Source organism: Macaca nemestrina, chromosome 7 (assembly GCF_043159975.1).
Source record: "Macaca nemestrina isolate mMacNem1 chromosome 7, mMacNem.hap1, whole genome shotgun sequence".
Classification (NCBI taxonomy): domain Eukaryota; kingdom Metazoa; phylum Chordata; class Mammalia; order Primates; family Cercopithecidae; genus Macaca; species Macaca nemestrina.
Genome location: NC_092131.1, coordinates 58,533,139 through 58,557,212, shown reverse-complemented (window position 1 = coordinate 58,557,212; position 24,074 = coordinate 58,533,139). Strand labels below are relative to the sequence as shown.

Sequence of the window (24,074 nt, the reverse complement as noted above, 5' to 3'; positions counted from 1 at the left end):
TAAATAGTTGTTTATTTATTAGTTTTTCTTTTTGGCCACTAAGTTTTGGGGTGGTTTGGTGCACAGCAAAAGCTAAATGATAAACTTATCTAAATCTTCTCCTACATTTATTACCTCAAGTAGAGGTGACTCAACTTTTCCAGAACCTCTTTGCCTAAACACATTCTCTTCTTCTTAGGATGCCTTCCGCAACCTGATCCATCTGGGAAACTTATATCGAGACAGCTCAACAGCACATCAATAATCTCCCCTCCCACCACCTGCCACCTCACCCTCCCTCTTTGAGCTCATAGCATATATACGTACCTCTATCTTTGCATTTATTTTCATGTCCTTCTACCACAGAAGGTTGAGATTATGTTTTATTCATCTCTATAATTCAGTACTGAGCCTAATGTTTGTCATACAGGAGCAGCTCAATAATTTTGCTATTAATAAACATTAAATGCTTTGACATTTTTCATTTCTGTCTTTTCTCTATAACTACTACCTCTGCCTTCATGACAGCCCCTATCATGAATGACCTGAATAATTTAAATGGAGGCCTTTCTTCTTCCCTAACTAGTCTTGTTGAGTACTCCCATAGCACATTGTAAACACTTTCAATACACAATCATGATTATTTATACAGGGTTCTTCCCATAAAACTTTTAGCTCTTTCAAGGCAGAAGTCATATATCCCTTTTTTTATATATCTAATCCTCAGACTAATAACTTACTGATAATAGGTGGTTAATTTATGATGAAACTAATTTTAACATTTTTAAAACTATTTAATGAAAAAAATAACTTTAATTCCATAAATCAGACTTTCTGATAAGATGTTGATAATAGTCAATACAGTGAAGACTACTGTCTAGACTCAGCCATGTGCAGAAGAAGAAGGAATAAACTCTTACCTTATAGGGATTTTTCTGAAGCAGACATTACTATCTGGTTTTGTCTCACTCATAGCACTAAGTGAAGTTTCTTCTACCAATTCATCTACTTTGATGAAGTAGATGAAGCCTTCAAAGAATGTGGAGACACTGGTATGGGAGATATCACTCCTTTAACTGTCCCTAAGAGCTGTCAATTAGTGGATTATTTTCCACTAATGTTGATCTGCTCAAAGATTCTGCCTTTAATGTTCACTGGCACTATCAACAACTAGAATGAAGACACAGAAAGTAGTTTTATCAAATTCATGGACAACCCAAAGCTGAAATGAAGACCTACTACCTCAAATCCAGTCATGTATCCTACTATGTACCAGAATACTGTTCTAAGCATTGGGATACAGCAGAAAACAAAAAACACCAAGTCTTTTCTTTCATTGAGATTTCATTCTAAAGGCAGAGGATAGACATTAAACAAAAATCTAATAAACATAATGAATAAGCAAAACTAACACTTTGCCCTTCCACCATAGTGACCAAACACACCACATACCACAGTCAGGGCTGGTGGGGAGCATGTGTTTAAGAAGTATCTTTACATCATGAAGTAAACTTTAAAAACAGAAATTTCCCATCTAGAATTAGTCCTCAAAATAAATGAGACCTTGAGCCCTTTCTCAGAAATTGCTAAGTCATTAGTGAACATATTTGCCCCTGACTTTTGCAATGCCAGCATCTGCAGATGTGTGATGACCCTACAGATGTAGTAATTATGTGAAAAAACCACTATCGTTTCCCATCATGAACAGTTAACTAGTGATAACCTTAAAGAGCTTCTTTCCATAAATGCTTGCCATGTCCTTTACCTGGAGAGCCAGTTCTAAAGGCTGGTCTTTCTTGCAAAACATTGCAAGTAAAAATCCTTTTGTTTTCTTATTGCTTTTATTTCTGAGTTTTTCTTTCACCCCCTGGAGCTAAATAAGATATATTACTTGAGAAATATACCACTTCACCTCTTCACCCAAGTTTGTCTTTTTCAGCTTCTTGAATAAAAAGCTGTGGAAACATAACTTTAACTCCCTGTGACTCAGTTTCTATTTCTGTTTGTCTTTCAGTTTCTGGATGAAGACTGGTTCTTGGCCAGGTCTGGTTCTGTTTTACTCATGACTACTGTTTTATCCCCTCTGTAAGTGGCAGTAATGCTCAGGAGACAGGTTTCAATTATAAGCTCTGACCATCTGGTTTCTGTTGGGTGGCAGACAACAGGGAGTCTGGTAGTCTCCTTATATTTTTTCTTTTTATTTGTCAGTTGTCTTTCTGTATGTCCTGGCACTTGAACATTCATTTCTTTTTCACCAAGTCATGTAACCATAGCCATATCATTGTGTGATCTCAATCACAGTGTTGGGAACTCACTCAGGTCACATCCTCAATCACTGATTATACATTTTATATCCAACTATCAGTAAAATCATTGTGTTGCTTGAATTCAAATCATGCAAAATAAAAAAAAGAGAAAAGTTCTGTGCCCCTGAAACAGAGAGCCACGCCTGGATCAAGGGATATCACAATGAGGACACCTTTGACATGCATTGTGTCCCTCCCTTTCTTGACCCGGAGCTGCTGCAACTGACAAGTTAGTTTTTGTTGAAACCCAGCAAATTGGGCTTTGTATTTACCTTTGACCCATGACTGAGGCTGCTAGTTCTTCATGTGTCTGTGCCCTTTCCCCTCCTCTCAGAAGGAAAGTACGTAACCTATATCAATGGAGGAGGAAATGCTCTAGGAGAATACAGGTGGAAGCAGAAAGGCCAGGTAGGGCTGTTAATAACGTCATTGCAGGCAGGAGATGACAATAGCTTTGGCTAAATGATAATAGCAAATGCGTGAGAAGTAACAGCATTCAATAGACTTTAAGGCTGAGGTGATAAAGAATGAGTATAAGGTATGTGAAGAAGCAAGGAGCCAAGAATGACACCAAGATTTTTTATAGATGACAGGACAGGAATTCAAAATTACTTTCACTGTTCAGGAAAATGAAACGTAATAAGGACATGTAAAAAGGCAGCTCGCAGATCTAAATTTTCAACTGCAAAAACGCAAGATAAGGGAAAAGTGACCTAACAACAGTCTATGAGAAAATGAGCTCGGGGTCTTGCTGGACTTCAAGTTCATTGTGATTCACCTGGCAATCAGGAGAGCCTACAATTTAAAATGTACTAGAAGTAGAATGCCTGAGTTAAGGGAGATGGATCTTTAGCATATTTCACGCTAATCGGTTCATGTCTAAAATCCCTTCCATTGCTAAGATTCATAAATCTTTCAATCCATCACCTAAAACGAGCATCATGTACTTATAGGGGCCTCAATGTATGATGTGTGTATAGTGCACTTCTCCATTTGGAAGGAATAACAGAGAAAGTTCACATTTTAAAATATCAAATTACAACCTAGAATACCATCTACTTTGTGCTAAGTGCCTCATTAGCAAGCTTTGCATACATGATTACTGAGCTTTCTCAGTGATTCCTTCCTAAACAAAGGGTGAGCCCTCCATGCATCCACACTGAGCATCTTATTTGTCTTTGGATATTCTTTTTTTGGATAGGCATGGGAGTCAGTAGAAGAGTGGCATTATGCAACACAGTGCATATGTATTCATTTAGAAGCAATATAAGCATGAGAGCAGTCAATCAAGTCAAAGACCTGAGTTCCGGGTGGGTCTCGGGCTTCCACTCTCCACATGACTTCAGGCTAGCATCCTTTCCCTGCATTTCCGTGCCCTAAGCTGTAAGGCAGCAAATACTAGCTGTCTCCATGCCTTCCCAAAACAGAAGCTCTCAAGACAAATGGGGTGTCCTAAATTCAACAGCCACCTATAGAACAGTTGTGGAGGACAAGACAGTATAACTAAGCCCTCAGGAGAAAACTGTGCTCTGAGATCTCCAGAGAGAAAAAGAAAATGAGAAAGTGAAAAAGGACACTGGGCAGAAACAAAAGTTCCTCCCTGGGAACTATTAATAGTTTAAGAAGTGTATCTCTCTAGAAGCATCCATCTAAGGTACCGGAGCTTTTAAACACACCAGCCAGTAATGGAGTGCAAGAGAGGTCACTGCCAGAGATGAATGCAGTATTCGTCAAACAGCAGAAATGGATGGTTAGTGTAACAAGAACAGATAGTTCTACCAGGGCAGTGTCTCCCCTGTCCTTCTCGCCCAGGTTTATAATGCTGTGTGGAACATCATGGGACAAAGATCAGAAAAGGAAATGCCAACCACGTGATCAGCTCATGAAAACGATTAGAAAAAAAAGTCCTTTTGGCAGCTTCAGGTAAATTAGGGTTCATTCTGGCACCCATTCCAGACCACTGCAGACAACATCTCACCACATAAAAAACACTTCCTTTCGTCTCTTTTCTCTCCAGTCTGTGGGCATTTAATTCCCATATAAGAAGAAAAGAAAGAGCCTTAAAACATAAGAACCCAGAAAATCAAAACCACTATTCCTTTTAAGCAATTCCAAGCTAGATCTACTAAAAACTATTTGGTCCACTGGTTTTATACAGAAAAGTTTCACTGACTGAAAACTATACTATTTTACAACTAAAAGGAACACAAGAATTCAGAAATCTGGCAGCGCATAAAGTCCCTGCATTTCCATTTTAAAGCAACATTACTTTTCTTTAAGATGGATATTTTATGTCTAAATGGCTGGACATGACCTTTACAAGTGTGTAGTTTCTGTCTGCAGCTGAGAAAAAAAAATGTCATTCCTGCTTCTCATTCTTTTATTTCTATTAATCGCTTTTCCTCTTTACATACTACATAATCAAGAGGGACATGTCCATTGCCCTTCTAGCTGATTTCTATTATTTCTCATTACAGCCTTTGTTCCATTTCCTTGCTTCCCACCAGGTGTTAAATATTTGGACACTGAGTCTAAACTGTTCTATCCCTGCCTCTGCCAGAGTGACTATCAAATAGTTGTGTAATCAATTAGCCTGGCATCTGATCTCTGTTTCAAATGTCTTCTTAGAGGAAATTTAATTATGATTAATATCTTTTTATAACTTTGAAATTATATAGGCACGATTCCTTATTCAGTCATGCTTGTTAAAAATCATAAATCAATTTATTTTATTCCCTCTAGATGGGAGGAGACCTTTCCAATTCTGACTGAATTCTAACAACATAAAAAGTCCAGCAGACATTAGAAGAATACACATTTTTTTTTCCTTTCAATGGGAAACCCTTTCCATAATATCTTCGTGGTTGGGAGATTTGCGGAGCTTCCAAAGCAAGCCTTACAAATACAATTTAAAGAAAGCTTTCTGCAATTATGACAGGAAGAAAGATGTCTTCAGACAATAATAAAATTCAGATTCAAGTGTATTGTACTCCATGCAAGAGATGTATTCCTGGAAAGCTGAAGTAAATCAAACTTTTTTATTAATCAAATATTTCACAATCAGAGTAGTAGTTATTAATAGATAGAATCCTGTTGGCAAATCCATCTGTGAGGTGCAGGATCCATTTCTAATGAAAAGATATACCTCTTGATGTGACGGTTTTAAGTTTATTTTGGTGCTCAACTTTCTAAAAGTAGGACACTAATATATGAATTTTGAAAGTATTTGGAATATCTGTCCCACCTTTTCAAAAACTTCATGACCCAAAATGACCCATAAAATCCAATAACAAATGTTGATTTTTACCATGCCACCTGCACAAGTGTCCCTGTAGCAGATGTGATAAGCTGGTGAACCCAACACCAATTCCCCTACCTAAGAAAACTTTTCCAAAACTTAGAAATAAGGCAAAAAGATGACTCATGTTCCTGTAATGTCATACTGCAGCATTGTCTGATGGGCCCACCCATGGATTATTTAATTCTCTAGGAGAATATATCCGTAATTTCATGATATTCTTAATTAAGGCCCATATTCTGTGATATTACATATTAATATACTTTTGTGTAGTAGGCATGCCAATGACTTTGTCCATTGGAGAAGATAACATCAAAGGTTATGGTTTTATTGTCCTATTGGACATTAACCAGTTTCATCTCTAACCTAGCAAACTTATTTCTGCAAGTTATTCCTCAAATTTTCCTTCTAACCATCTTTGCCTATCCTGCTGGTTGCCTCATTAATAGATTAAATAAATGTTGACACACACTTATTCTTTATCTGTATGAGAGTCATGTCTTGAGAATTATGCTTGACACATGCCTCTACTTTCTTTCCTAGCCTCTTCTTAGGTTAGAGATAGCCATGTAACACAGTTATAGGCAATCAGATACAAGTAGAAGTGTGATTAAAGTTTCTAGAAAAGTGTTTGCTCCTCTGATAAAGAAGACAGTTGTATCCGGCAGTGACGCCTTTTCCCTCCTTTCTGCTCAATTACTGACAAGATTTCTGGAGTTGGAGCAGCCAGTCTTGCTCCTAAGAGGAAATAAGAACAAAAAAAGGCTAAAAGACCCTCAGATACATCAACCCTTATATCACTGAGCCCATCAGACAAGAACAACAGCCATCAGCCTCTAAACTTCTTATAGGAGAAAAATAAACTCCTGTTTGTTCAAGTCGTTATAAACCAGGGTGTCTTCCTTGTCTTCAACCAGACACATTTTCAGCTGATAATAAGTCATTTTTTTTAAACTTTTATTTTAGGTTCAAGGGTGCATGTGCAGTTTGTTACATAGGTAAACATGTGTCATAGGAGTTTGTTATACAGATTATCACCAGGTACTAAGCCTGGTACCCAACAGTTATTATTTCTGATCCTCTCCCTCCTTCCACCCTCCACCCTCAAGTCAGCCCCATTATCTGTTCCCCTCTTTGTGCCCATGTGTTATCATTTTGCTCCCACTTATAAGTGAGAACATGTGGCATTTGATTTTCTGTTCCTACATTAATTTGCTAACAATGATGGTCTCTGGCTCCATCCATGTTACCCCAAAAACATGATCTCATTCTGTTTTAGGGCTGCATAGTATTCCATGATGCATATGTATCACATTTTGTTTATCTAATCTGCCATTGATGGACATTTAGGTTGATTCCATGTTTCTGCTATTATGAATAGTGCTGCTATGAACATACCCATGTATGTGTCTTTATGGTAGAATGATTTATATTCATTTGGGTAAATAACCAATAATGGGATTGCTGGGTCTGATTGTAGTTCTGTTTTTAGCTATTTGAGGAACCGCCACACTGCTTTCCACAATGATTGAACCAATTTACACTCCCACCAACAGTGTACAAACGTTCCCTTTACCCCACAACTTCACCACTATGTTATTCAGATGATAATAATTCTTTAGACTCCTCTATGTTCCCCATTTTGTAAGTTTCCCGGTTTTCAACTGGAAAGGCAAGTTCTGCTCAGCCTAAAGCCTACACTGCAAAAGAAGTACACTTTTTACAGAGATCGTGGAGGTTTACTAATGCTTTACAACAGTTTCCAAAAATCAAACTGATATTGTCTTCACGTGTATTGAAAATAAGTAATGAGATCCCTCAAGCATTCAGCTTTCCCTCTAAGCACCAAAGTTGGTGAATTATAAACTAAGGAGACCACCTCCTGCTAAGGATATTCCTTCCTAAACATATAAAGATCAGAGGAGTTCCCTGGTACAAGGATGGCAAATGGGAGTGCTTTACAGTAGCCCCGCAGTGCCTGGGGCGCAACCCTACCACCCCTCCCACTCTCCAGGACTGACATCTGGCGCGTGGGAGGACACCAGGACTGACACCTGGCCTTGCCTTTTCCCCAGTTCACATTACCAGAGAGTGGAGCTCCAGGGGAACACGAGTTGGCAAGTAAAAATAACTAGATCCTGAAGAGCACTAAGCACATAACTAGACTCAACTCAAACCTGTTGGCCTCTGCTTTCTTTCTTCTGACACTCAGATAATCAAGAATTTTTTCCCCCATAATTGTTGGTTGTGTGCTCAAGACTTATTCCTGGCTTCTCATGAAAAAGAGAGTGGCAATTCCTTTTTGTGTATATCCTCTAAGTAAGAAACATTTGCTTTATATATTTCCAACAAAAAATGTTTTATTTGGCCTACTATATGAGATCTGAGCTGGTCTGCTCTCTGCCAGGTGCCAAAAAGAGGAAGTGGGATGAGGAAGAAAGGAGAGAAGGAGGGAAGGAGGGAGAAAGAAAGGAAGGACAAACTGGATGAGTAAGAAGGGAAGGAAGGAAGGAGAAAGTAGGGGGAGGAAGAAAGGAGAGCAGGAGGGAAGAAAGAGAAAGGAAGGAAGGAAAAATCGGGGGAGGAGAGTAGAAGGGAAGGAGAGAGAAAGAAAGAAAAGAGAAAGGTTTGAAGGAGAGAGGAAGAGGAAAGGGGGAGAAAGGAAGGAAGACAAGCAGACTGGATCCCTAGGTAGAAACAAGAAACAAAGGGAAAACACACATACACACACACACACATTATTTGCTATATCTGTGATACTTTGAAACACTTTAAATATCTTACCTCATTAAACCGTCACAATGTCCTGTGCAAGGTGGGAGTTTATTATTGGTTCCATTTTACACATGAAAGAATTGAGGTTCATATGGTAAAAAAATAGCAAAACCAGAATTTGAATCCAGGCCTGTTCTTCCTAATGTCTTGTCCTTATATTACAGTATTGTTTTATGTCCTATCTTCTGCCTCCATTCTCTGTTCCCATGACACTACACACACACACACACACACACACACACACACACCCCTACTTCCTCTTCCCTTTTAGTACTGTCAATCTCGCTCTCCTTTTTTAAAAAGCCAACTCTTTTTCATGTAGAAGCTCATTATTCAGAGAAATAAAATGACCTATAAAAATTGCCTATTTCTGAAGTTTTCCCTGAAGATTCTGCAGGCCCTCAGCAGCCCCCTCTGAGACAGCTCCTCTAGCACTGTCCTGTGATAGGACATAAGATTGTTATGTCCCTATGAGATGGATTTCTAATATTCCTTTTGCCACTTAAGATGATAGTAGGTCTTTTTTTTTTTTTTTGCATTTTTTCCTTTTCTTTCTTTTCAAAGATTTGTGTGATCACTGCCATTCTCTTACTCTTCTGATCCCCCACTACCTCCACCCTTCTTTCCTTGATTTTCTCTTTCTTCCCAGCTCTTTCAAACACATGTGTAGAAAATCTGAGTGAAAAATAATAGGTGGATGGGAGCAAGTGGGAAAGGAAAATGACACAGAACATTAGAGAAACAATAATATAGTAATGTGATAATTCCCTAAGAAGAGCCTTCGGAGTCTTTAGGCACATTCAGATTATCTGCAAATTGAAAGCGAGTTTGCTTGAGGCTTTGTCGATTTTGCCTTTGAGCCTGGACAGCCTAAGCTGGCCGCCATTTTAGACCCTGTGGGAAATGGGGAGGCACAATGATCTCATCTTCTTCGGTAAGGTTATCTCCCTTAGGATTGGGTCTCCTAAGTCACCTGGCCACTATTTAACTTGTCTTCCAGTCTGGTAACAAAACCCCTGAATGGACCTAAACAGCATCTTCCCTTAATTGATCAAGCACAAAAGCTGAAAAATAACCTTGCCAGCAAAGCAACCATTCCTCTGCTCCAGAAAAAGCAGGACTGTAAAGGGACACGTCTTTTCTGATGAGGTCATTTCTGTGACAGTCACTCCTCAGAATGGAAGAAGGTGCCCAAGGAGTGTGTGGTGGCGAGGAGATTTTGGGTAAAGTGGCCCGGTTTTCTGCTCCTCCTAACATGGATCGTAAATTTAAGGGAGCACGAAAATATCAGACACATTTTCTCAAAAATGAAACCAGGGCTTTAAAATGCTCTCTTTTTTTTTTTTTAAGTTTCCTCATTGTATTTTTCTATGTTGATGAGTTTATTTAATAGAGAACACTTACCATTTTTACCTCAAGCAATACTTTTTTTTTTTTTTTTTTTTTTTTTTTTGAAACGGAGTTTCGCTCTTGTCTCCCAGGCTGGAGTGCAATGGCGCGATCTCAGCTTACTGCAACCTCCGCCTCCTGGGTTCAAGAGATTCTCCTGCCTCAGCCTCCCCAGTAGCTGGGATTACAGGCATGTATCACCATGCTCTCTGATTTTTGTATTTTTAGTAAAGATGGGGTTTTACCATGTTGGCCAAGCTGGTCTCAAACTCCTGAGCTCAGGTGATCTACCCACCTCTGCCTCCCACAGTACTGGGATTACAGGTATGATTCCAGGGATTACAGGCCACCACGCCTGGCCCAAAATGTGTATTCTAAAAGTGGCTACAAAACACACCCCAATGCTAAATGGAAGTGCTGTGTGGATTCTCTGCCATTTTGTGTGTTCATGCTGCTGATCCCTCCATTGAGTGGGTAAGTGAAGTCAAGACAACTGCTTGTGATGGCAACCCCAGCCCTCACCCTCTCATGACTTGTTGTTGTTTTAGGAACCTGGGGACTTTGGGGAAAAACGGAATGTGTTTAAGCAAAAAGCAAAATCCTTTTTCAAGAGTAATTATTTTGTCCAACTCTAACTTTGCACAAGTCTTTCTCAGAATTGACATTTCCCTGAGAGTTGCAAAGTCTTCAGCTCAATGTCAAGTGTCACAAAGCCTTCTATTTTCTTTAAAACAAAAAGATTTCAAATATGTTTTACCATCCTGACAGCAGTGACAAATGGGACTTCCACTCAAATGGATTACAGATGGGCTTTCTGAACCACATAAAGCTCCATGCAAATAAGGAACCACCACCTTTTTTTTTTTTTTTTTTTTGAAATGTCAGAAATACTCAAAGGGTTTTTTTTGACATTTGTTTTAAAAAAAGCTTCCCCTTTTTCATTATCTTTTTTGTTTATTACCAGCAGTAGATTGATATAGGGTGAATGGGTAAGGAGGGGCCAAGAAAACAAGAAGCTCTTTGGCCAAGTCACAGGCACCATGTTTACAGGTCAGCAAGCAAGTGACTCAGACCTGCTGATGGTCTGAGGAATGGATAAACAAAGATTGGCAAACTTGTTCTGCAAAAAGCCAAATAAATACATATTTTGGCCTTTTGGGGTGATGAGGTCTCCATTGCAACTACTGAATTCTGCTTTTGTAGCGTGAATGCAGCCATAACACTATTGTAAATGAGTGTTTACAAAATGAGTGTAAATGAGTATGGCTGTGTTCACATACAATTTTTTTATAAAATAGGAAGGGGGCTGATTTGTCCCACAGACCAGATTTGCAGCCCCTTGGAAAATGATGTGAATGGCACTGAAATCACAGTGCTTGGCAAGGTAAGGGAGAGTCACAAAATATCATCCCCCAGAAGCTTTCAACTGGCTAATGAGCTGGAGCAGGTCGGGAGGCCTGTGTGATGCTAGGCATTAACCCTTTGAATACTGAACTGTGGGGAGGTGGGAGCTTCCAGTGAAGGAGCTGGTGGGGCTTTCAGGAGCTTCAGGGCAGCAGCTAACTCCAACCAGGAGAAAAAGTTCACCAATATTTTAACAACTCATCAAGCCATGCTAGTGGGTGCCCGCGAATAACAGCCTGTCTGCAGCCTGGATTCCTGAATTAAGGTACCATCCCAAGGAAGAGATTAAGAAACAAATTAAAGTCTTTTATAGATGGGAGTTTTTTTTCTACCCTCCTCCCAAAAACAAAAAAATAATTCATTTACAAGCAGAAAAGATTAAAAAGCCATGAGAAGACGATCCAATTATTCAGCTCAATGGTTGTTTTAAAGAAGGAAGGGAGTGGGCACAGTGAAATGCTTTTAATTGGGTCTCTCTAACTGGTTGGCTATATTGCTCAATAATTGGGCTGGCATTAAGGGCAGGGAGAAAACAATGGCTTGTGACCCTGTAGAGGGTGTTGATGCCACAGAAATAGTGTTCTCAGGAAAACTGCAACAGAGCAATAAATTGTCATTGGAGTATGCCACCCCCCAACCAAGGTACTCAACACCCTCCCCACCTGCTAGCACTCCCCCAACACACACAGACACAAGCGCACGCACATACACCACTAACTTGAAACTCTCTCTCTCCCTAAGCCCTCAGCTAGCTACCATTAGAAAGTTATTAGCCAAAGTAATTCAAACTAAAGTGTCCATGAATAACAAGAGCTGCATATCTTTTACTTACCCAAGATTTAAGAATTTTGTGAAGGGGGGCCCTGGAGTAAACAATTCCTTTACCAAAATGAACAACCCCGTAATGGGGAGGAAGATAAACATTCTTAGATATTTAGTCAGGGAGCCCTCCTCTTCTGGAAACAGGCTACATTGATGACTACCAATTCTTTCCTTGAAAAAAACAGACCCTAACTATAGCACATGATGACAGAAAGTTTGAACTTTTTTTTTAAATTGAAGGTCTTATCCTGATGCCCAGATATTCAGGTCATCAGGAACATTAGAACACATTATACCCTGCATGCACTTCCCCATTCACTTCTCACTTTTTTAAAGCGACTGTATGTTCAGGTAACACAAGCCTTGCCATGCGATTACACTATGAACACGAAGACTTGCCAAGAACTGGATCATGCAGTTTGTGGGAGATACAAAGGGAAAGTGGCCCTTGGCCTATGGGAGCCGCCCCCAGGGATCTTTGGCCCTGTCAGTCCCTCTCCTGCCTCTGGTGCAGGGAGAATGCATCTTTGGAAGTTAAGCTGCCCTTTGAAGAGTTCTGTTTGGGCCAATGGGCAGCCAGGCCATTTCCTTTGCAACAATAGCCTTTAAAAAAAAAAAAAAGTCTGGGGAAGGGGGGACAGAGCACATGGCCTCTAAGTCACAGAAGCAAGATTAAGGTAGGACCCGTGACGTGCAGTTCCCAGATCCCCAGACCCGAAGCTCTATCCTGTGCAACCCAACCTTACTCTTTAAACATACAAGCTGCAACTCTTACAAATGTTTGGCCTTAGGCTAACTACACTTAATCAGAAGAAGGCATTCTGAGCCCCTGGCTCTATGCACTTCAACAGCTGTGACCTTAGCACTCAGAGAGGATGTCCTTCTATTTCCCGGTAAAGGCAATGAAAGCCTCAAAGTTTGGGCTAATAAAATCTTCACTAAAAACTCTCTCTGACCTTACCTGAAGCACTGTGGAGTGGTTTGAAAGCCTTGTGCAGAGCCTTTTCACAGAACCATTTCATTTAGCTAAAGGCATGGAGGTGGGGAGAGAGGTGCTTTTCCATTTCCAACCACGGAACAGCAGTAAGGAAGCTTCTGTCAGCAATGGGAATTTAATGACTGGCTTCTCCAGCAAAGCACTAAAAATGGGGTCAAGACTGAGCCCCTTGATAAAGTACAGTAATCACCATCATAAGCAGGAGATCTTTTTCTAATTAAACTCTCCCTTCCCTCCCAGAAGTCTTGGCCAGCCAAGAACCCCAGGACCAAATGAGTCTCAGAGCTGCAAGAGATAGAATCACAAAAGAAAAATAACCTGGTGAATGGGAGTTTGGGCTCATTGGAAGAAATCGCATGTGAAATGACTCAAGTCGGATGGCCTGAGATGAGGCTGCAGAGTCTGATGTGACCCAAGCACTCACACTCAGAGGCATCTCTGGAGTCCCCATGGCTGCCTTGCACAGCTGGGGCAGCCCCTGCCTCAGCTCTGCCATAGCATCTAAATCATGAGACAGTGTACACAAAGCATTCAAAAGCACAAATGAATTGTTATTGCTGGAATTCAAGGCAGGGACCAAAAGAGATATGAGGTTTATTGGGAACATGGACAAGGAAGGGAATCCAGAGGCCTGTGCTGCAGACGGTGCATTTGCCCAGCCAAACCCTGGCCAGAACCTGGCCGAGCATCCCTGGGGTAGAGCCAAGGGGGCCTGCGGGGCAGCTGTGATTTGTCTTTGATGCCCATCTATCTCTCTGTCAGCATTTACTGCACCCTTTTCATGTACTAGGCCCTCAGGGTCCTTATCCAGTGTGCTTTCTGAGCCTGCCTTCTTCTTAAGCAAGACCGAAAGCCCAGAAGATTATCCCCTTCTCTGTCAAAACTTCTCTCCTGAGTTGTGTTTCTCCCAGGACCTTTTTCTCTGACAGCAAGGTTTTCAGATCAACTAACCTCTCGTAACAGGTGATAATGAAGATAACTTTCTCAAGTTAGAGATTTGCATATTAACAAAATCAATGCCTTGACCAAAAACTGTGGCTTGGCCAGGGGCAGTGGCTCACGCCTGTAATCCCAACACTTTGGGAGGCTGAGGTGGGCAGATCTCTTGAGGACAGGAGTTCGAGACCAGCCTGGCCAACTTGACGAGGCCCCCATCTCTACCAAAATACAATTAGCCAGATGTTGGTGACACACGCCTGTAATCACAGCTACTCATGAGGCTGAGGCGTGAGAATCACTTGAGTCCAGGAGGTGGAGGTTGCAGTGAGCCAAGATCTCACCCCAGCTTGGGGGACACAGCAAGACCCTGTCTCAAAAAATAAATAAAAATAAAAACTGTGGCTCAATTGCTCAAAAAATTACAAGGACCCACTTAACCTAAGAGGAGAGAAAACTGGCACAGTTGCCTACTGTGACCAAAACCCATAGGTTAGGCATGAAGCTGGGTCACACTTTTGCCACTTGAACATTACTGAGTCCCATCTCCTCTTGGTGACTAAAGAACAGCGAAATTGGAACCTTGAAATTAAAGCTTCACAAGCTGAGGGGGAGTGGGGGTGGGAGTGGGGGTGGGGTTAGAGGCAGTTCAGAAGTGATGACCAGGAAAGCTATGAAGCTATCCTATTCGCTCTAATCCAACTCCTGTCTTCCAAGTCACGTTTCTACTCGGAGAGCATGGAAACGCCCCACAGACTCAAATCTAGCTCAGGACTGGGGGAGAAGGCAGGCAGGGCAAGGTACACATGGCCACTTCAAGCCTCCCAAGCCAGAAAGGAGTAGGAATTTGGCCAATGGGTTTCAGTGCTGTTTACATAATCTGAAATTCTTATTTACAATATATACACATCTATATATTTTTCCATTTTTTATTTTGGTTCTGGAAAAATGAGTGTCCTATGTCTTTTGGTGGTTAAATTGATGAGGAAATGAAATTTCTTTGTAATGCTTAGAAGTTAGAGTATAAAGTTAAAAAGAGAAAAATCAGAAGATCATCTTTGATTCAAATAAGATCTCGCCTTGAACAGTGGTTGTACGAAGTACACTGAGGCATGTTTGCCAGCTAACAGAAAAAAGCCAGAGAGAGGGGGAGAGGGGGAGGAAGGGAGGGAGGGACAGATGGATGGATGGACGGATAGATGGATGGTTAAATGACAAGGAAGGTAAAAATAGACTCCACATCCTCAGTGGACTATGTAAGATGTGAAGAGAGGGTGAGAAGACAGAATAGAATATGTCCTCCTGCCAGTGAGACAAATTTTTTTCTGGTTTGTTTCATTTGTTTTTTTGAGACAGGGTTTCACTCTGTTGCCCAGGCTGGAATGCAATGGCACCATGACAGGTCACTGCTGCCTCAACCTCCTGGGCTCAAGTGGTCCTCTTACCTCAGCCTTCTGAGTAGCTGGGACTACAGGCATGCACCACTGTACCCAGCCAAATTTTTTTTTAATTTTCTGTAAGGACAAGGTTTTGTCGTGTTTCCCAGGATGGTCTCAAACTCCTGAGCTCAAGTGACCCAGCTACCACAGCCTCCCAAAGTGCTAAGATTACAGGCATGAGCTACCATGCCAGGCCTGCAAATTCTTTTTGAGTATCAAAATTCAAGGATCCCATAAAGTCTTTCTCACACTAAATGAAATCCTACCATAACAACATTGCTAAAAAACTGAGAACTAGTTTGATTACTTTAGTATGGTTTCCTTATTCTCCTTTCACATGTTTAGACTACATAACAATTTTTCCATAACCATTAGTAAAAATCAAACAGTTTATTCCTTTTGACAACAGAAGACAAAGCCTGAGGCACATGTAAGAAGTAGCAGAGAATGAGAGGGAAGAGTAACCATGGGCGATGATCAGTGGGAAAGAGAAAGAAAGTAGAAATAAACACCTCTCTCATCTGCCTAAGGATTTGAGGTCCCTAAGACACATCAAACTCCATAGGTGAGCTGATCAGGACCCAGGTCTCCTAAACCTATGCGGCATTTTGCAGTATACAGCGCTAAATTATGCTGAAGTGTGTGCAGGTGAAAAGAAAGTTTCCCTGACTGCATTCCCTACATGTTCTCTCTCCCACCGTTTCTGTACCCCTCTATCCAAATAGCACCAGTAGAATGTGGAAGCACATAGTGGAAATGAGAAAAATTACTTTAAAGACTTATCTATAAGTACTGAGCTTAAAATGTTCAAAACAGAATTGAGTGCTACCCACGTCCACCAAAGTGCTTGATAATTTCGTATGTTCTGGGTCTACTCTACAAAATGTGGTGCCCCATTAAGTCTCATATTCATAGGGGTTTCTTTTTTTGTTTGTTTTGTTTTGTTTTTTGAGACGGAGTCTCGCTCTGTCGCCCAGGCTGGAGTGCAGTGGCGCGATCTCGGCTCACTGCAAGCTCCGCCTCCTGGGTTTACGCCATTCTCCTGCCTCAGCCTCCTGAGTAGCTGGGACTACAGGCGCCCGCCACCGCGCCCGGCTACTTTTTTGTATTTTTAGTAGAGACGGGGTTTCACCGTGGTCTCGATCTCCTGACCTTGTGATCCGCCCACCTCGGCCTCCCAAAGTGCTGGGATTACAGGCGTGAGCCACCGCGCCCGGCCTCATAGGGGTTTCAAGATTGCTACTTGTAATGTCTGTTTTAGAGTATCTAAAGCCTGAGTTTGCCTTACAAGAGTGCTGCCTAGTGTCTATATGGGGAACTGCACACAATTTTTTGTTAACGAGTTAAGAATGTGTGTGATTGTGTGGCACGGAGGAGCCTTCCTTTATGAAATGCTAAAGTACATATGTAGACATCTTTGCAAATCCAGTTACAGTTCCATTGATTTATGTTAGTATTTTAAATATGCATTCACATTGAAATCAGACATTATAAAGTTGGCACTTCAAAATTCAGACATTATAAAGTTGGCACTTCAAAATTTAAATTCAAAATTTAAAACTTTTTAAATTACACATTTAATAGAAAAACTATTTCTAGAAAAATACTGACAATTATCCATCGTTAACATACTGTGCTTTAACTATTAGAGACCGTGGTAGTTGCTAAACAACAGTCTTAATTTTCTAGAGAAATATTTGTGAATTTTTTCCGAAAGTATTTCATATAGAGCTCATATGAATGACAGATGCTTGTTGTACAGTTACTATGTTCTAGACACCGTGCTATACACATTACATAATTCCTGTTTAATCCTCAATATTTATAAAATGCTTAGAGCAGAGTATGGCATATAGTAAACAGTGTTAAATAAATAAAATAGCCTAGATTATCCTGAGATGTTATTATCCTCATTTTACATACAATAAACCTGAGTTTAGAGAATTTAAGTAAGCTTACCAGGGTTATACACTTGCAAGTGGCATATCTAGGGTTTGGCCAAGGTTTACCAGACTCCACGGGCTGCACACCATGCCCTATTGCCACTCTCATAAACCTCTTCTCTATATATGGTTTCTGTATTCATTTCCTAGGGCTGCCATCACGAAGGACCAGAGACTGGGTAGCTTAACCAACAGTTTTTGGGGTTTTGTTTTGAGACGGAGTTTCGCTCTGTCGCCCAGGCTGGAGTGCAGTGGTGCAGTCTTGGCTCACTGCAACCTCTGCCTCCCAGGCTCAAGCAATTTTCCTGCCTCAGTCTCCTGAATAGCTGGGATTACAGGTACTCACCACCACTCCTGGTAAATTTTGTATTTTGTATTTTTGCTTTTTTTTTTTTTTTTTTAAGTAGAGACAGGGTTTCACCACATTGGCCAGGCTGGTCTCAAACTTCTGACCTCAGGTGATCCTAGCACCTTGGGAGGCCAAGGTGGGTGGATTACAGGCGTGAGCCACCACTCCCAGCCTAAACCAACAGAAATTTATTTTCCCATGATTTTGGAGGCTAGCAGTCTTAGATCAAGATGTCTGCAGGATTGACTTCTTCTGAAGCCTCATATGCCTTGGCTTGTAGATGGCCATCTTCTTGTCTTCACAGTCTTCCCATTGTATGTGTCTGTGTCCCCATCTCTTCTTATAAGGATACCAGTTCTATTGGATTAGGGCCCATGCATATGACCTCATGTTATCTTAACTACTGCTTTAAATGCCCTATCTCCAAATACAGTCACATTCTAAGGTACTGAGGGTTAGGACTTCAACATGTGAATTTGAGGGGAGCACAGTTCAGCCCATAACAGTCCCTATCTTAGCTTATTTACTTGTTAGACTCTTTCCAGACATCTCTAAGAAGGTATGCCTGCTGTATACGCCAGGCATTGATTCAGACACTGAGAATACATAGATGCATCTTCATAGACAACAACCATATGTAGCAGGAAAAAGTTTGCAAACAATTATCACAGCTCAATGTGGGGAAAGTACAATAATAAAGTAAGTACACGGCCAGGCGTGGTGGCTCACACCTGTAATCCCACCACTTTGGGAGGCCGAGGCAGGCAGATCCCCTGAGGGTGGGAGTTTGAGACCAGCCTGACCAACAAGGAGAAACCCCATCTCTACTAAAAATACAAAATTAGCCGGGTGTGGTAGCACAAGCCTATAATCCCAGCTACTCCAGAGGCTGAGGCAGGAGAATTGCTTGAACCCAGGAGGCGGAGGTTGCAGTGCTCCGAGATTGCGCCATTGCACTTCAGCCTGGGCAACAAGAACGGAACTCCGACTCAAAAAAAATAAATAAAAGGTAACTACACACAATTCAGAGCTGGTTGAGAAGAGAAAAAGGCTAATTCTGGAAAGAGGAGGCAAGACTTCAGCAGAGATGGCCTCTAAGGTAGATTTTGAAAACAAATCACGTAAGTAGACAAGGAAAAGAAGGACCTTTGAAATGAAGACATGGGGCATGAAACAACATCCACACCAAGGATATGCCAAGTCATTCATCCAGTCCACAGGAATATACATTTCAATGTAGAAGAGACTAGAAGGAAATGACACTGGAGAGATAGCGAGGACCCTATTGCGAGGAGGAATTATTGAAGAATAGTAAGTGTGTCTGCCTCAGTGAGTGAGGTGTTGAGGGAGAAGGCCTGATGTGTAACATTTGCTGATTTTTTGTAATATAAGCCCTCCTACCATGGCTGATTTTAAGCTGTCAATGTGAAGTCACTGACCTCTGGAGCTGAGAAGAGATGTACAGGAGCACACCATTATATAGTAATTCCACCAGACAGAGTCGACAATACAGTAAATAATCCTGGGCAGTTCAGGCTGCTACAACAAAGCATCATAGACAGGGAGGATTATACACAGCAGAAATTTATTTCTCACAGTTCCAGAGGCTGGAAATCCGAGATCAGGGTGACAGCAGGCTCAGGTTCTGGTGAGGGCCTCTTCCAGGTTGCAGACTGCCAAATTCTCCTTGCATCCTTACGTGCTAGAAAGAGAGCTAGCTAGCACTCTAGCTTCTTTTCATAAAGGCACTAATGTCATTCATAAGGTCTCCATCCTCATGACCTAATTAGCTCTCGAAGGCCCATTACACATGGAGGATTCAATTTCAACATGAATTTCAGTGGGCACACAAATAATAAGTTTCATATAAACCTTGTGAATATGGATAACAGAAAAATGTAATAGAATAATTAGAAAGTGATGAGTTTTAAGTATCACCTTTTGTTCTCAATATAATTTATTTGACTAGAAGCTTCTATAATTTACTTTTTAAATGAAGGCTGTGTTTAACAATTGGCTCACGATTCCAGCAATCATCATGGCAGATGGAAGGCAGGACTAGATTGCAGCTCTAACTCAAACGGACAGAGCAGCATGCAGAGGCTTGCATTGTGAATTTTAGCTCCAGAGCAACTGCAAGAACAAACCAGGAATCCCAAGAGGACCCACAGACCCTCTGAAGGAAGCGGACTGCTCCTGCAGGACCCGGGAGACACCCCAAATACTGAGTGCCCCAACTGTAGAAGTGGGAAAGGGAACCCTCCATTCCCGAACACACACCTCCACTGGGGAAAAGGAAGGTCTAGTTTGCGAGAGAAGTTTCCGACCTTACCTGGGGCTGAGTCCGTTTAGAGAGTCGAGAGAAATACAGGAGTAGAGGAAGTAGTGGGAAAGGCCCTGGGAGCTCACTGGGCCCCCAAGCAGGACATTCCTGCCTGGCGCCACGGGGATCCTTCGGGAGGGCGGCCAGAGGAGTACCGGGAGAACGCCTCAGGTAGAAGGAAGTCTCCGGCTGAACTTTGTAACAATTGGAACCAGGTATCTGCAACCACCTGCAAACAGCACGCAGTTTCTATAACATTTTTCACTTAACACCCTTCCCCTAACAACCTCCACCTGGCAACCTTCATTTAACCCAAACCTCAGGGCCTCAATCCTCTGTTTGGCCTGTGTTCCATGGGACAGGACAGAGGTGAGGGTCGGGGGTACTCAGATGTTAATCGTAGAAAAGGAAGGAATCTCCAATTTGGCCACTCCCAGATTCCCGAGCGCAGCAGCACACATTCAGGTGCATCTGCCATACAGGGTTAGTCTAAGGGTATGATTAAATTATCGCTATCAGGTGCGTTTACCCTACACCATTTCATACAGACTAGAAGGGGGATTTGCAGCCTCCGTGGTACTTACCAGGAGACAGAAAACAATGAAAGCAAAGACATCTGAATAACTAGACCCCATGAAAAGCAAATGCTCCAGTTAAAATGCCCTCCCCAGACCCAGTGCTTAGAGTTCTCATATAGGTATGTGGCTAAGAATCACAAAGCCAGAGCTTACATGATTTTTCTTGATAGAGTAGTCATTCAGATTTCACGTGCTAAGAATTAAAAAACAACAACAAAAATGCTGTAATGATCAACAGTGTTTTCAATCTACATTTCATGCCTGAGATTCATTTATTTTAGAGATCAAGAAATAAAAATAACTGGGCATAGTGGCTCACGCCTGTAATCCCAGCACTTTGGGAGGCCAAGGCAGGCAGATTACCTGAGGTCAGGAGTTCGACACCAGCCTGGTCAACATGGGGAAACCCATCTCTACTAAAAAATAGAAAAAATTAGCCAGGTGTGGTAGCACACACCTGCAGTCCCAGCTACTCGAGAGGCTGAGGCAGGAGAATCACTTGAACCTGGGAGGCGAAGGGTGCAGTGAGCCAAGATCACGCTACTGCACTGCACTCCAGCCTGGGTGACAGAGCAAGACTCTGTCTCAAAAAAATTAAAAAAAAAAAAAAAAAAAAAAAAAACTAAAAAGAAATAAAAACAAATAGCATTTATAAAAGTAGTTCTTTAAATCAGTTTGCTATGGGGCAAAATAGCTCCTCTCATTCAAGTTCTTCAATTTTACTAAATTCAAATAGAAACACTGTGAAGGGTGTGGTAGCTCACACCTGTAATCCCAGCACTCTGAGCAGCTGAGATGGGCAGATCGCTTTAGGACAGGAGTTCAATACCAGCCTGGGCAACATGGCCAAACACCATTTCTACTAAAAATACAAAAATTAGCCAGGTGTGGTGGCATGTGCCTGTATTCCCAGATACTCAAGAAGCTGAGGCAGGATAATCGCTTGAACCCAGAAGGTGGAGGCTGCAGTGAGGCAAGATCACGCCACTGAACTGCACTCCAGCCTGGGCGACGAAGTGACTCTGTCTCAAAAAAAATCAAAAACAAACAAACAAACAAAAAAAACACCACAAATATGAACACAGCTCATATGTGCAAATTTGCAGATATGGTGGTGAACCATCATAGCTATACCTGGATAGTCTTAATCCTAAGAGATAATTGTTTCTTCTCTGCTCCATCTTCTACCTCCTTGTCTCCCTCTCCCAAAGCCAGAGTTTACTAAAACCAAAGACAGTAATTCCACCCATCATACTTGCTTCCTGGCCTTGACATTGCGCTGTGACACAACACCTCTGATTTATGTTATGCACACATGCCTTCTCATTCACAGCAGAGTGGTTTTTCACAAACCCATGATCTTCAAAGTAGCCCCTTTAGGTGCTTATATTCTTATTCCAACAATGGTACCTGCCGAGGCAGAAAACACTGTGGACATTCCTTCTTATATCCTTTTGTCTATCCTAAGTAATGGGAATTTTTTTTCCTTTAAAGAAAGAAGTTGATGATTGAGAACAGCTAAATTCACAGTTAAAGCCAATAAATAATGTGGACAACAAAGCTTGTTAAAACTACTTGTCTTTTTCATCCAAAATGACCATAAAGCAATGAGACTAAATTTTTTAATGTTTACGGTTCATCATACTAGTTCTGGAGGCAGACTAAGAAGAATTTTTTCTATGTTTTAGACAATGACAGCAGAAGAATAAATGTGTGTCATCGATCTTATGATCTCTTCAGAAGACAACAATTGCTTGGACAGAGAATCTCTAGTAAATGCATATCATCAGGGATACAGGTTATATAAAGAGGGAACCAGGGCCCCCAACTTCCACTGCCAGCCCACTGACAAAGTAATATCCAGCCAAGCCCAGAAGGGGCATAACTCTTGGAACTGAAAGACATGCAATAGGATTGTCAAAACTACATGAAAATAAGTCCATAAATTGTGAAATAACTTATAGAGTACTATAAATTTTATCCAACACAGCATTGAAACTGGGCCATGAGCAACATGAGTGCCATCTGGAGGTAAAAACGACCATTCACAATCACTCCAAAATCATTTGTTCCATTTACACCTGAGTAGAATATATATTCAAAAATTTAAACCTCAGACTTTTTACTTTGTAGATACACCATCTTTTTTGTTTGTTTTAAGATAGGGTCTCGCTTTCTCACCCAGGCTGGAGTGCAGTGGCAGAAACATGGCTCACTGCAACCTCAACCTCCCAGGCTTAAGTGACCCTCCCACCTCAGCCCCCCAAGTAGCTGGGACTACAGGCATGTGCCACCACACCTGGCTAATTTTTGTGTTTTTTTTTGTAGAGACAGGGTTTTGCCACGTTGTCCACACTGGTCTTGAACTCCTGAGCTCAAGTAATCCACCTCGGCCTCCCAAAGTGCTGGGATTACAGACATGACCCAGGATGCCCAGCCTAAGCCATCTTTAAGATATATGTAAAGTGCCTGGCACAAAGAAGGTTTTCAATAAATGTTACTGAACACCTTCAGCTGCATTAGGCTGGGCTGACTTACTATCTCTGTTCTTAAGTAAAGAGAGACTGGGTATGTCTAAAAGTACCAAATTCTTCAATCTCAACAGTTGAGTTTAGCAAATTTATTTATAGCTTTCAACACATGGAATTCACTTGAGGTTAATCATGTGTCCTTGCAGTTCTCAAAAAATGCTAAAGTGGGAAAGGACTGGAAGCATTAGTGCCCTTTGCAGAATATGCCCTTTACTCTGTTGTCAACAGAGTAAATCATCCCAGTCTCTGCCTTGTTGGTTTTTTCCTATCTCTCCCACTCCTACGTACTTCAACTAGCCACAAGACTTACCAAAAAAAAGACCTCAGAAATCTTGTTGCAATGGCTATGCCTCCAAGCAAGGAACATGAAAGCAAGAACAGTCCTAAACTGCAAGTTTCTGTTAAAACGACTGCCTGTTAAAACCACAAGTTCCCATTCCAACAGGTGTAGCTTAAAAAAAAACAAATAAATGATAAAAACTTTTAAAACAGTAAGTTGTTTTAATGACTGAACTTTCAACCTTTCCCTACCCAATCAAAACCCTGACTCTGCTTCAGTTGGGCAGTGATCTGGTCTTCAGTCGTCAGGTGCCCCTTGACACACCACCTCTAGTTCAGTCACTTAGATTCTTTTCTTTTGACATCATTGTATGGCAGATGCACCTGATAGCAATAAGGTACGCATACCCTGAGAATGACGCTATGGTCTAAGAAGAATGTGTGTTTGGAATTCCAACCTAAGGAATTTAGGAGTGGCCAACCCTGAGTTTCATTCCTTATCTATGAGGAACATCTGAACCCCAGCCCATCCCATGGAACACAGGCCATACAGGGGATCAAGGCCCTTTGTTTTGGATTAAATGAAGATTGCCAGTGGAGGCTGCTCAGGGGAGGGTGCTAAGTGAAAATGCTATATAAACTGCATGCTTTTTACAAACAGTAGCAGTTCTCCTGTCCAGCCTGCTGCCACTGGATAGGAGAACCACTACTGTTTGTAAAAAAGTA

At 41.5% G+C, this 24,074-nt stretch overlaps 1 long non-coding RNA gene across 1 annotated transcript; it reads right to left on the bottom strand.

Moving 5' to 3' along the window:
• Positions 1 to 18,737: 18,737 nt before the first annotated feature.
• Positions 18,738 to 23,589, bottom strand: LOC139364097 (uncharacterized). Its single transcript, XR_011625366.1, has 4 exons — positions 23,380 to 23,589; positions 20,692 to 20,731; positions 19,970 to 20,189; positions 18,738 to 19,339 (listed from the first exon to the last, which is right to left on the bottom strand). It is a non-coding gene; the product is annotated as an uncharacterized lncRNA (long non-coding RNA).
• Positions 23,590 to 24,074: the final 485 nt, after the last annotated feature.